A 15000-nucleotide genomic window follows, 5' to 3' on the forward strand; every position below is an offset into this window, starting at 1 on the left:
GGAAGGTAGAGTTGACCCATCCCTTGGAAAAAGGGTGTTGGTTGAAAAATTCTCTGAGAAAAAGCAGTACGGCTGATCTCCCTCCAAATGGGAATGCGTTGAAACTTTCCCTGGAAAAATTTATAGTTGAAAACATCTTTGGGAAAGAAGATATAAAACACTTATACACGAATGAAAAAAACAGTCTATTTCCGAAGATTAACAAAAGATGACAAAGTTACGAAATAAAACAACTTGATAAACGAATACCAAATAATATCAAATAGACTAAGAGATGAACGAATAAGCCAAGAAATAGAAAGGCATTTCCGGATATTAAAGCGAACCATGTAAGAATTTCCTCGGATATGACTAATGGTTCAGCTCATAATGTTGGTTTCCAGAAACACTCTCCAGCAAATGGGCGTACATAGGGGCGAACTTTCACTCTCAACCGAGACGCATGACTGAAACAGGGCACCATGAAAAGAGGTCAGCCTATTACCGGTATGAAGGAAATTACAATGACTTGCCATCACGAAACTACGACATGGGAAATGTACGAAAGGAAAATTACATTTCAATATCTTCACTGCGTAGTCTCTTTTTCGTTATCTAATAACGTAACTACATATTTGCAATTTCGTAGAATTTTGTACAAGCTATGCCATACATTTTTACTGCCTACTTTTACAATTCTATCATATTGCATTTCAAGGTTAAAGCGTTTGTTGATAAGTTTAAATACTGGAATTTTTTTCGTCAGATTTTATATTCTTTAACTTACCGTCAAGTTCTAATAATTTTCTCTTTCTTTTCCGAGGTCTATTGTATCCAGCGATTTATTACAAAATCTAATAATAAAAAAAATATGAAAATAAATCGGAACACAAACCTTAATTGTGTTTCAAAATCTAATTAGCAGTAAGGATATAAATAATTCTCATTTGTTGAAAATGAATTACTAGTGTTTATATCATTCCCTACATTTCAGAAAGAATATCAGTGGAATGGGCACTGACGGCACTATACGTATAAGGAAATTATAATTATAAATAGGAGGGTAATATTTCGGATTCAGTATATGGGGTTACATTTTCGATGGTACAGGATAAGTGGCTGCATGCTGCTCATTACTTTTTCCATTAGCAAATAACTTATATACGACTAAGTTTTATGGTTATTTTATTGCCTGTTCAATACCGAAAAGATTATTTCGTTAACGTGCTGACATGCAGAATATTTGGAGGCAAATTCACTCTTTATTCACCGGTCGGTAACCACATTCTCCATGAAAATCAGTTTTAAGATGACTTTAACGGTCAATAAATACGGGAGATAATTGTATATTTATTAGTTGAAAGGTAAGGCAATGCAAGCGGATAACATCACCTTATTAAGGGAATTGATTATTGACATTCAAGATTCTCATGCATGATGATGATGACGATGAGAGAGAGAGAGAGAGAGAGAGAGAGAGAGAGAGAGAGAGAGAGAGAGAGAGAGAGAGAGAGAGAGAAAGTATTAAAAAAAAATCACCTGATAAATGAGAGGCGAGAAAGGATTCTTTATATAAGAGGAGCAAGACTTTTTATAACGAGCATCATCTCCTACGCCTATTGACGCAAAGGGCCTCGGTTAGATTTCGCCAGTCGTCTCTATCTTGATCTTTTAAATCAATACTTCTCCATTCATCTTTTCCTATTTCACGCTTCATAGTCTTCAGCCATGTAGGCCGGCCTGAGTCTTCTAACTCTTCCAGTGTCTTATGGAGCCAATTTAAACGTTTGATGAACTAATCATATGCGAAAAATATTTTTTTTTTTTTTTTTTTTTTTTTTTTTTTGCTAAGGCATCAACTGGATGTTTTTTCCGCAGAAACCAGAAAATTGTCTGCGTTTTGGATATATTTGTCAAACAGAAAGACGTTAATTGGAAATGGTCAGATAACAAGAATTAATGTCGTATTTTTTTTTCTCTTTGCATTTATTTTTTTTCTTGAAGGAACGAATAGTAAGCAACAAGGCCCTTATAAAAGATGAATTTGCAGTAAATTATCTTTCCTTTTCTTCATTACATGTCAGTACTTTCAAATATTATCTCTCTCTCCGAAGCAAATCGGTGCTGAAATTATCTTCCCTTCTCTCCCTTACGTGCCATTACTTTTAAACATTCTCTCTCTCTCTCTCTCTCTCTCTCTCTCTCTCTCTCTCTCTCTCTCTCTCTCTCTCTCTCTCTCTCTCTCTCTCTCTCTCTCAAGATGCATATCAATGCAGGAATATTCGACAACTATATGCTGACTTACTGAATTACCATGCTTTGGGTCATAGTTTAGCTGATCTATAAATTTACACGAATTCATCTTTAAATTAACTTTGAATACTAATTCCCTATTTGGAAATCAGAGGAATTTTCCCTTGTGAAAGCTATCTAGAATACAATGCCCAGTTCTTTGCATACCATACAAAAATCCCAACAAAAATCAAGAAGAAAATATTTATTAAAAATTCCGCTAATGAAAGTAAAAAAATAATTACGCAAATTGTATTCGTAATCAGACTTCATTAACTAATACTGATAATTCAACAGTATTGCATATGGTAAGAAATGGTGTTGTTACCCTTTAAATATATTCTTCATTAATATGGTATATTTTAATTCAAAGCCTTTTATTATTATAACGGGGAGATTATCCACTCCTATGAGTTGAACTGGACTCCAAGTAACATACTTGGACCGAATAAATTCTAACAAAATACTATCATAGCTAAAATATTTTAAACGAAGAGACAAAAATAATGGATTATTTATGCATTGGGTAACTGACGAAGAAGGGAATTCTGTAATTTGTAGGTCATAGAAAGTACAAGAAGGCTTACATATGATGTGAGTCTCATATAAAAGTAAATTGATTTTTTAGATGCGGATGACTATTCACATAGCGAAAGTAATATCAAATAAATAAATAAACTTAATGGATTACTAAACGAACAAATCTAACATTACGCATATAAAATATAACTGAAAAGAATGTTTATAATTATAAAAAAAATATTGATGAGCGTTAATCATCATAATTACACATTAACTATAACTACAACGGTAAAATATTAAAAAAAGATTGATAAACGGGTTGTTGTTTGCAAATAACAACAATAATGATAATATAAAAGAATCTAGTCACATAGTTGTCAGCTCACCGAAGGAATCTGCATATAATGGCCATCAAATTCCTGCAGAGATTAATGTTACAGTGTGCGTGGATTATTATTATTATTATTATTATTATTATTATTATTATTATTATTATTATTATTATTATTAGCTAAGCTACAACCCTAGTTAAAATAGCAAGTTGCTATAAACCCAAGGGCTCCAACAGCAAAAAATAGCCCAGTGACGAAAGGAAATAAGGAAATAAATAAACGATATGAGAAATAATTAACAGTTAATAAAATATTATAGAAATAGTAAGAACATCAAAACAGAAATTTCATATATAAACTATAAAAATACTCATGTCAGCCTGTTCAACATAAAAACATTTGCTGCAAGTTTGAACTTTAAAGTTCTACCGATTCAACTACCCGGTTAGGAAGATCATTCCACAACTTGGTCACAGCTGGAATAAAACTTCTAAAGTAGGCTACTGTGTAGTATTGAGCCTCATGATGGAGAACGCCTGACTATTAGAATTAACTGCATGCCTACTATTACGAACAGGATGGAACATAAACAGTTACTTTGACAGTTCCCTCTTCCCCTTACTTCATCGTTTCATATTGGCATTGTTTTGCTAATATCTTGCACACCTCTTTATCTTTGCGGCTGAAATTTATAATGGCAAGTATCCTTCTCCATACCAAATGAATTCAGCATTCAACGTTGCAAAAAATACCGTATTTATTTATCCCGATGTGAAGGGCATCCTGATAATATCTTCGGCCCAAAGATTCACCGTTAATAAAAGGGAGAGTGATTCGGGAGAATAACAGTGTTGTTCATACCCAAAAGAAGAACTAAATTCGCCACAGAGGCAACGTTATAGACACTGAAGAAAAAGCATGAACAATCTGAAAGGCATACGATGATTCATCAACTGTGCCATGCATAGTCAGTCTCCTCAAGGCCTTCAAGGGTCTTCGATTTTTGCTCGAAGATGGACTTTCCCTCTCCAGGATTACCGATTTGTATTTACTTCCCTTTTATAGTTTTTTGTCATTCATTGGGTTAAGTGTTAATAATTTATTATTATTCATTCATTTTCATATGGGGTTTGTGTGAAAAAATATAAAAATAAGAAGGCTTGAAAAGAATATAAAGTCTTAAATTTATTCCCATTTTGAATCACAGCCTCTGCAGGGATAAAAATAATAATGTCTTTTATCAAACGAATCCCTTTGAATTATTTGAAATTTAATTAGAATGAAATTTTTATGCTTACAGTTGAAACGATTTGATTTGCGTTTCATATAATCATTAACTATTGTTATCAACCAAAACTTGGATCCCTTTTCCCCTATCACTACCTATATATTTTCAGTCATCATTCAAACTTTCCCTGAGGATAATTACATTCTATCGAGTAGATGTCTCCCGGTCTCCCATAGAACGATCAGCCTGTGTAATATAGGGCCATATGAGGATGGATATATATATATATATATATATATATATATATATATATATATATATATATATATATATATATATATATATATATATATATATATATATATTATATGTATATATATATATATATATATATATATATATATATATATATAAGAGAGAGAGAGAGAGAGAGAGAGAGAGAGAGAGAGAGAGAGAGAGAGAGAGAGAGAGAGAGAGAGAGAGAGAGAGAGTTTAAGGATTACTCCACGGAATAAATATTTTGTTTAAAAATTAATAGTTCGATAATTTATCACAATTTCGTAATAAACGTTCTTTTCTCCGATAATACTTCTTCATTACAGCTATCTTTAAAAACCATACGTACCCCAATATTACAATTCGACACTTAGACAATGTTTCCAAAATCATTTTTGAAATTGGTAAAAATAATAGTTGGCTTCTGACCCATATAATACACAAAGCTCACATGTTTATTTGAACCTGTTACTTTAGTTGCTCTTCAGCTGTGCTTCTGGCTATACTTCCTTTCTTTACTGTTACACTTGCGTATCGCTTTCCATTCTACCCAAACTGGGATGGTTTGATGTACCCACTCCTAAACATTTCAATTATTAAGTGAAATGAGTAAAATATAAAGTATAAAAGACAAATTATAACCTTTAGTGAGGCTCGTAAAACATATCCCTGATAATTAAACAGATTCCAACAACATTTTGTAAGGAATTTTTGTCTTATAGTTATGTATATTTACATCTTCAAAAGCTGTACATCATTAAAACATAGTTTTTAACTAACTACGTTACTTTGAGATGTACGACACCGCTATTCAAATATATGCAAATGTACACCCCACTAAAGCCTCGAGAGTGAAAGCGTTCAATTAACCCAACGTAAAGGTCTATAGACCTTAAGCCCAACCAGGAAGTAAAAAAAAAAAAAAAAAAAAAAAAAAAATAAAAAAAAACATCGATAACACGAGAAAAACAAACTGATTTCTTACCCCCATTACCCTGGAATGTATTTGCTGAGAATTAAAAACAAGGAAGAGTCGGATTACCATGGGAGTGATGTAGGAGTCAAAGGACAAGTGGAATTTCGCGTACCCTGATAACTCGTTCATCTCAGTAACGCAGTTTCGTATTACGATTAATTAGGCTGGACATCCTGTAAACAGGCATTTCCCGGATTCACCTTTATTATTGTCAGAAGGTAACGAGGAACGGGTTTCAAGGTTACGTTATGCTGATTGAGATAACGATGAGCTTCGGAAGTCAAGTATGAAGAGTATTCAAATCACTGTTTGTCTTATACAGTACAATTATACAAAGTATTCACTAACACGTTAAATTTATAATATAAATTATGTACAGTATTTACATGGTCTTTAGATATTCTAGCATATCGGTTACCGATATTCAGCAAAGTTTAGCAAGTAGCAAAAACGATCCAGAAATCACTGACAAGTCCTGGAACTTCGGTGGTTTTCAATAAAATCTAACTTCTGTGAACCAAGACTGACTTAAACAGGTAAAACTTTACAAATATATACTGTATATTCTTATTTTGCATTATTCCCATCTTAGCCTTGCTTTATGTATTTCTTAAATTATGTACATAACTGCTCATATAAAAAGGAAAATGTATCTTTCTTTTTTTTTTTTGAAGAAAAAGACGCCGAACTCACATACAAGAGATACGAGTTAATACTGTTACCTTGTACACTTTTAGTTGCTTTATTTTTTTTAAAGAAAAAGGAGTATAAAACTGTATGTAATAACTTTAAATATATATTCTAGACTCACGCTAGATTCTTTTAAGAGGGATATATATGATATATGAGGCGAACTTTGTTCTTCTTCTTCTTTGTCTACATCCTTTCCCACTTCTATGTGGGGTCGATGTTTCTGGCCAGCGTTCTACATCTACCTCTGTCCCACACTTCATCACCGGTTAATCCCTTTGATCGAAGGTCATCTTTGATACAGTCCATCCATCTTCGCTTTGGTCTCCATCTCCTTCTTGTTCCCTGTACCTCCATTTTCATCACTCTCCCCCAATATACTGTTCATCTCTTCTCATGACATGACCATACCACCTCAGTCTACTTTCTTGGATCTTATCTGATAGTTCTCTAACTCCTGTGGTACCCCTAATTACCTCATCCCGCATCTTATCTCTTCTTGTCACCCCACACATCCATCTCAACATTCTCATCTCTGCCACATCCAGTTTCTTCTCTTCTGTCTTCTTTATTGCCCACGTCTCATCACAGTTTTATAATTATCTAATATTCTCGGAAACAAACTAAGCAATAATCTTTGTTTCAGTGTAGCTATATAAAACTAAAAGGGTCTGAATTCAAAGAAAGATATCTATTTAATAGGCTAATATAATAAAAAGATAATGGACATTAAGAGTCCTTTTCGGCTCTATCATTAAAATTAACCAAACAAGTATAAGGAGTATAGGTCCAGTAATAAATAGAAACAAAATAACTGTATACAACGAATAATATGACCCAAGAATTAAGGTTCTCTAGCAAATCATACATAGATCAAACTAAGTATTGTTATAAGAAATAAACAAACAGATCACTGAACATACAATCTTGAATTATCATAACTGACCAAATTCACTTCACCGCTCACCACAGCAGTAGTGTCTTGGCTCCAAGCACTCTGGGTTTGGAAATGACAAAAACAATAGTTCAATAATCGAGATTTATACGCTCATGCGCCGTCCTTTCTGCACAAAGGAATTTGACCCCATTCTGTTTGCGCTCTAAAATACAAGAATGAAATAAAAACATATACAAACGCACATGCGCTAATTCACTTTCACCCTACATACCACACGACCGGAACCAAACTCTTTTAAACTGGCGCTTCTTAATCACTTCAAGATGAGACTCCACCGGAATAAAAAAAAGTTTAATTATACTGAAGGCTTTGTGTTTTTATGCTTCTTAAGACACAAATCCGAATAATGAAGTGAGACCAAGAATGGAAATTACATTCATAACTATAATACATAACAAAGATTATCATTCGTATTCAAACAAAATATTTGTCAGTATTCTACACATGAAATGATTACGACGAATACAACTATATAATAGTGGGTTTCGAATCAAAATTTTGTTTAAATTGATTATAGATCCAGAGTTATATACTATAGCCAAATATTTAATTATATACAGAAAAACTACTTTTCTTACACACACACACACACACACACACACACACACACACACACACACACACACATATATATATATATATATATATATATATATATATATATATATATATATATATATATATATATACACACACACACACACACACACACACACACACACACATATATATATATATATATATATATATATATATATATATATATATATATATATATATATATATATATTATCTATTGCTAACATACAACCCTAGTTGGAAAAGCAAGATGCTATAAGCCCAAGGGCTCCAACAGGGAAAATAGACCAGTGGAGAAAGGACATAAGGAAATAAACAAGCTACAAGATGAGTAATTAACAATCAAAATAAAATATTTTTAGAGCAGTAACAACATTGAAATAATTCTTTCATATATAAACCATTAAAACTTCAAAAACCAAGAGGAAGAGAAAAAAGATTGAACAGTTTGCCCGAGTCTACCCTCAAGCAAGAGAACTCTACCAAAAGACAGTGATTACACCATGGTACAGAGGCTATGACACTGCCCAAGACTAGAGAACAATGGTTTGATTTTGGAGTGTCCTTCTCCTAGAAGAGCTGCTTACCATAGCTAAAGTCTCTTCTACCCTTAACAAGAGGAAAGTAGCCACTGTGCAATTACAGTACAATAGTTAACAACCTGAGCGACGAAAAACTGTTTGGTAATTTCAGTTTTGTCAGGTGAATGAGGGCAGAGGAGAATATGTAAAGAATAGGACAGACTATTCGGTGTATAAGTAAGCAAAGTAAAAAAGAGACGTAACCAGAGAGAAGGATCCAATGTAGTAAGCTCTGGCCAGTCAAAGGACCCAATGACTCTCGAGCGGTAGTATTTCAACGGGTGGCTGGTGCTTTGGCCAACCTACTACCTATATATATATATATATATATATATATATATATATATATATATATATATATATATATATATATATATATATATATAAACTGTGTAGGAAAATTATCATGTTTTTACACATGCAAATTTCCTAGCAAAGTAAAAAATATTCTCTCAATCTGAAAAGAATATTCTCTCTAATCTTTACTTTCATAAACCCGGATATGCCAACAGATTGCCTACAGGAGCTAAAATAAAAATAAACCAGACTCGCTCAAACTTTTTCTTAAAAGATACGCTTGGAAGATCATAAAAACGTGTGCGATTTTTATATCATTGCGATTGTATCGAAGACTCATGATTTATAAGTCTTATGATATGATGGAAAACTAAGATGTTACAACTGATAATATGACCTACTGTACATCTCTTAAAGCATATTATAAGGGAATAAAAAGTTTGCGAATCATTGTGCCCAGAGTCCGTGTACGCATTGCACTATAAAACCGGTTCTTGATGACTACATCTGCGCCGAAGATTGTAAAAAGAAGAGGAGGTGGAATTTCTCATTATAAACATCCGTATGAATGGAAGGTTGCTAGTTAGCATTCGACCTGGGCCAATTTTAAACCAGATGGTGAGTTTCTCTTGGAGCATCACAGGAAATAGATTACACTAGAACGCTGCTGTATGTTTAGGTTTAGGGAAGCTAATATAAAGTCATTTAACCTATGGATTTATTCGCGTTTATTGCTTCGATAATCAGCTTTTGTACGTCCACGTGTAAAGGCATAATGATGCTTTATTTCGAGAATTTGTTCACTTGTTTTGGTCTTTACCATAAATTTATAATACGAGTCCGAGATTCAGTTCACGAACTCCCACGACAAGCCAACTCTACAATGAATGGGTAGTAGTATCATATGAATTCTAGAAATACGTATGAGAGCTCATCAAATGTTACATATAACGACAATTCCATTTGAGTATAAATTATTCCAAGTTAAAGTGAATTCAATATTAATGGATTACCTATGACCTATTGATATAAAGTATAATAATGGCATTTGTAAAATGTTACAAAATATTCTTCATATATATATGCATACACACACACACACACACACACACACACACACACATATATATATATATATATATATATATATATATATATATATATATATATATATATATATATATATATATATATACACACACAGTGTCATATGATTTAGCGCTATAATTTCCCACTGAAAATGTCACATGATAATGGAAGGGTCAAATGCCTCTTGCGTTAAGTGGTCTATCAATTCTGGGAAGACCTTTGTTAATACAGTAAAGATACTGATCAAACTTTTTATGAAAAGAAAAAAAAAATAGCCCCAACCGAATAAATTCAGACCTTAATGTATAACGTTAAATGTCATATTTATTAAATTAGTATCAATCCCAATTTTTATTAATGCGACAAACCATATATTAAGGACAAATTACTTGCTCAATAAAGTAATATTGAGATGCTTCACAGCTGCATTTTATCATAATAATTTCTACCTAACATCTTTACAGCCTCTCCCCTATATAACAAAGAGTAATTGTCTGACTATATATATATATATATATATATATATATATATATATATATATATATATATATATATATATATATATATATATACATACATATATATATATATATATATATATATATATATATATATATATATATATATATATATATATATATCTTTCCAGACACGCTTATCTGCATTGCCAGGCGTACACCTACTCGATCTCCCCCCCCCCCCCCCGTCCCTCTGGTAGGGAGATATAGTCATGTCCTGGTAATAGGGGGTAGCGTATGCGTGCATATCTATCTAAATATTCAGCCGTCATTTTTTTGACGGGTCGCCTACCATAGTAGTTAATAAAGTACCGTAATATATGAAAAAAGATGTAATTAATACTATATCAGAGGAAAATCATTGTGCGACAACACGAGTTTAATCGTTACTAATTATAAAATAAAAAGAATAATTTCCTCAGAATCTTACCTTTATGGTGTCTTAATTTCATCACATGGTAATATTGGAGAAAGTCATTAATAATTCGCGGAAACTACTGTCCATTTTCAACATTAGAGTATAAAATGGTGTGAAGTTAAGAGGGAATCCATCATAAAAAAAGTAGGTGAAAAATCAAAATACCGGAAATATAAAAAATAGCTACACAACATCGCCAAAAAATTCTGGGTGCTTGTGAATTTCACAATTCTTGGGACCCAGGGGTATATAAAATAGCATGCACGTGACAACAATAACTAGAGACAGCTTTCTAAAAAGGCCATCAATTAAAGAATTTTAGTAAATAGACCAAAATCTCTGGGCTTATTTTCAGTCAATCATTGTTTCTCTCTCTCTCTCTCTCTCTCTCTCTCTCTCTCTCTCTCTCTCTCTCTCTCTCTCTCTCTCTCTCTCTCTCTCTCTCTCTCTCTCTGTGTGTGCTTCCTCCATAGTACCACAATTTCTACTACTATTATCCTTATCGTACACGCGTACGAACAAAATTAAATCGAGTATGCAAAAATGTAGCAAAATAATATTATAGAAAAGCATTACAATGCAAATAATTCGTCTATTTCTCGTCAATATAACAGTCAACGTTTATGCAGTAATAACTTCTTACAAGATAGAAACGTGGGCCTTAATTATCCGATGCAATAATAACATAGTTAAAGGAAATAAGAATGTATTTAGGTATATGCAACCGCAATATCATTTTCAAAGCACATATTGACAAAGTTAGCAGCTGACAACATTGATTAGATCAATATACTAGGTATAAACACAGAGCTTACTGAGAGGATAAGGCAAGAAAAAATATCTAACTTATATCAACTTTGCATTTGTAAATGTTAATTTTCTTTGCAAGATCGTATGTATCTATGAAAGAAGTTACTATTTTTCGTTAGTGTGTACAAAGTGTAAACGTGTATTAAAAACTCACTCAGTTCCTGAACAGCACGAGTGTATGTTTCTCACCTGGAAAGATCGAAGGAAATATTTGAAATATTCGACTCACATTAATCAATGACAAGATATTTACTAAATTTTTCGAAATATAAGACAAAAGATTCATTAATTCTTTGTGCAGAGGAACCTGTTGTAGGGTAATGGTTGATGGTAGTCTTACAGATGGATTTGAAGTTGACTGGAGTACTACAAGGTCGAATACTGTCCCACCTACTGTTTATTATGATGATTGATTATGTTATGAACAAGGTAATGCAAGGAATGAATTATAGCATTTAATAGGAAAGGGACCAGAGATTACGTGAGCTTGAACACGCAGATTATTTAGTTCTAATTGCCTCTAAAATAGCTGAAATACAGGAAATTATTGATATGTTAGTACTGGAGTGAAAAAGGTTGGATTGTTGATCAACCAGAGAAAGACTGAGGTCATGCAGATTCAGAGTGGTGATCAGACGAACTGATTTATCGGAGGGGTAATATTACCAAACTCAAACTCTTTACCAGCAATGGATCACTAGCTACAAAATTCAAGGAGAGAATAGGGAGGGCATAAAAAACAATGAAGGTCAAATCAAATATCAGTTTGCAGCAAAATCTAAATATACATTTCACTTGTAAGATCGATATTAACCTATGGGCACCAGTCGTGGTACAGCACTGCAACAACCGATCTAAAATTTCATGCCTTGAGAATAAAAAATTGATAAGGTTTGGGAACCAAAGGGGAGCATCATATATCAAATGCGGAAATTTGCGAGGTGGCAGGAGTGCCAAATGTGATCGATATAGTTAGATCGTCAAGATGGATATGAATGGAGGATATTTTAAGAAGGGAAGAGGATTTAGTCCAGGGTGTACCTGAATGGAAGCCGCTGGATAGGAGAGGACGTGGTAGACCTAAAGAAACGTGGCTGATGTCAATGCGAAGAGAGGTTAAATCTGAGAATTGGGTTGAGCTCAGAGAGATGGCACAGGAAAGAGACATATGACCGAAATTCATTGAAGTATTATGCATACATACATACATAAATAAATACATGTGTGTGAGTGTATCAGCATAAAAAAATCCTATTCTATCTGGACGAAAGCGATTGAAAAGCTACAATAAACAAGGTAATCCAGCAAATCAGACACGTAAAAGATAAAAGTACTACAGCAAGATAGCATTTGCATATATTCGACACGTATCTTCTTACTCATATGACTAAAATAAATAGGAATAAGCATGAATAAATAACCTAAAAAGAAGAGCAGCGAAATAAATGTAATCAACAAAACAATAAAATACCATGTCTAAAGATAGCTATCTGAGGGTGAAATGAAATCTCTTATTTCAAGCCCGAAGGCCACAAAATAAAACCATTGTAAGGGAACCCTCATTGAGGTCTTTTGTAACGGCCGCTGCGTTGCACCTTTGATTACAGAACGTAGTTTGTTTTACTCGATGCAGTTTCTTTAGTATTTATTGATTTACTCGCTTTTAACAATGTAATACCAATTCAATGAGATAAATGAATGGCGAATGACGAAGCATTAGTGTCTCAATAGACGTAACTTTTGTGTGCTAATTGTAATTGTTACAGTGGTTTGGGTGTAACACAATAAAGGTCAACGCTACCAATAGATAACCAATTGTTAGTTTACGTACATTTACTTAATTTGAACTATGGTCGTTATTTTGTAGTTTGTAGGTTAGAATTATAACTGTCACTAAAATCAGATATAAAGACTATAGTCTCCATTCATATTGGTGTTCTGAAAATTATCAATTAGTTTCAAATATGACCGATAATTATTTAGCTTTTGTTCTGGTTATCAATTACCTGAGATAAATCTAGCAGACAATTACTGATTATCTAGAATGATTGTACCTATAACAACGGGTTTATCTTTGACAACTTATTGTCTAGATTTCTTAAACAAAGATAATTAATATCAATAAGATAATAAATATCTAGAAAGTGTTTATGTCTGCGAGTCTGGTGCATGATGTGAATGTTTGCCTATTTCAACAAGATTCTATCAAAGAGTGCAAATTTCAGGTATATATACCAATAATCATCTGCAACTTAATCTTCACACAAAAAATAGTATAAAATTTCTAGCAAGTTTGTTTTGTCACTGCTTATCATGCAAAAGTCGTGAAACAAGAACTTTCATCATCTCAATAACGTGAATATAATTTCCAGTAACTCGCTGGTCCTTTGGAAATGGGCTCAGTCTGGTACTCCCATTTACTAACCTAATTTGCCATGAATTTTTTCAGTCATGAAATTAAAACCAAAATACTAAACTTCATACAGCATAAAAGATAATTTCGGATGTAGAGAGAGAGAAAGAGAGAGAGAGAGAGAGAGAGAGAGAGAGAGAGAGAGAGAGAGAGAGAGAGAGAGAGAGAGAGAGAGAGAGAGAGAGATTCGCAGTGTACGAGACAATAAATTCGAATTCCCAACTTTCATCATGGTGTCCAAATTTATTCTTTTCATCCTACCTAAACACATAATACCACACATTAAGAATTTTTACAAGTAAACCGTAACCATTATTTACACAAGCACCTAATACAATAAAACAATAATACTAAAAACAATCGGTACCGATGAAAACCAGACAGAAATGAATGTCAGCGCTTCGTCACAGTCCTGTCCGTGACATTAAAGCATCGTGCAATGACTTGAGTCACGCCTTTCGCACAACCTTGCCAAGGGCAATTTGGAGGGGACTTCTTATATCAATAGCATATCGAATTGAAATGCTATGCTAATTTTCCATCTTTGTGAAAACATAGAAGAAACTGAAGTAATTGCATAGATTTACTTATTTTTCATCCCTTGCAATTAAGTAATTATTCATCTATATCATAAATTCCCACTTGTTTGTATTGAGATTTTGCAAAATTCAGCCAAAGAATTCCCTGATAAGTAAGAAGGTTTCCTATTAATTGTAGACTTCAATGCCCACAATCCCCTCTGGGACACTAACTATATTAATGTTGATATGCACATTGCTTTAATTCTTCCCTAGAATTTGATCTCAAACAATTTGGGTAATTAAAAATAAGATTCAGAAGCGACAACCCAAAGTGCCCTGATAAGAAACTAAAGTTCCAATGTATTGCGTGTGACTACAGAGGACAAAAAAGTTCCAGTGCAAAAAAAAAAAAAAAAAAAAAAAAAAACATCTGCATCGATTAGTTTAGAGCGGTACCTTGTCTTGTAACATGAGTTCGGTTTCAACATATCTCAAGACATTTCCATGTGCCAAATAGTTA

The 15000-nt window shown here is 33.0% G+C and overlaps 1 pseudogene; it reads right to left on the reverse strand.

Moving 5' to 3' along the window:
* The window catches only part of LOC137632544 (glucose dehydrogenase [FAD, quinone]-like), a 220302-nt pseudogene that overhangs the window by 89749 nt on the left and 115553 nt on the right, over positions 1-15000 (reverse strand).

The sequence above is a fragment of the Palaemon carinicauda genome, chromosome 41, assembly GCF_036898095.1.
Source record: "Palaemon carinicauda isolate YSFRI2023 chromosome 41, ASM3689809v2, whole genome shotgun sequence".
Lineage (NCBI taxonomy): Eukaryota > Metazoa > Arthropoda > Malacostraca > Decapoda > Palaemonidae > Palaemon > Palaemon carinicauda.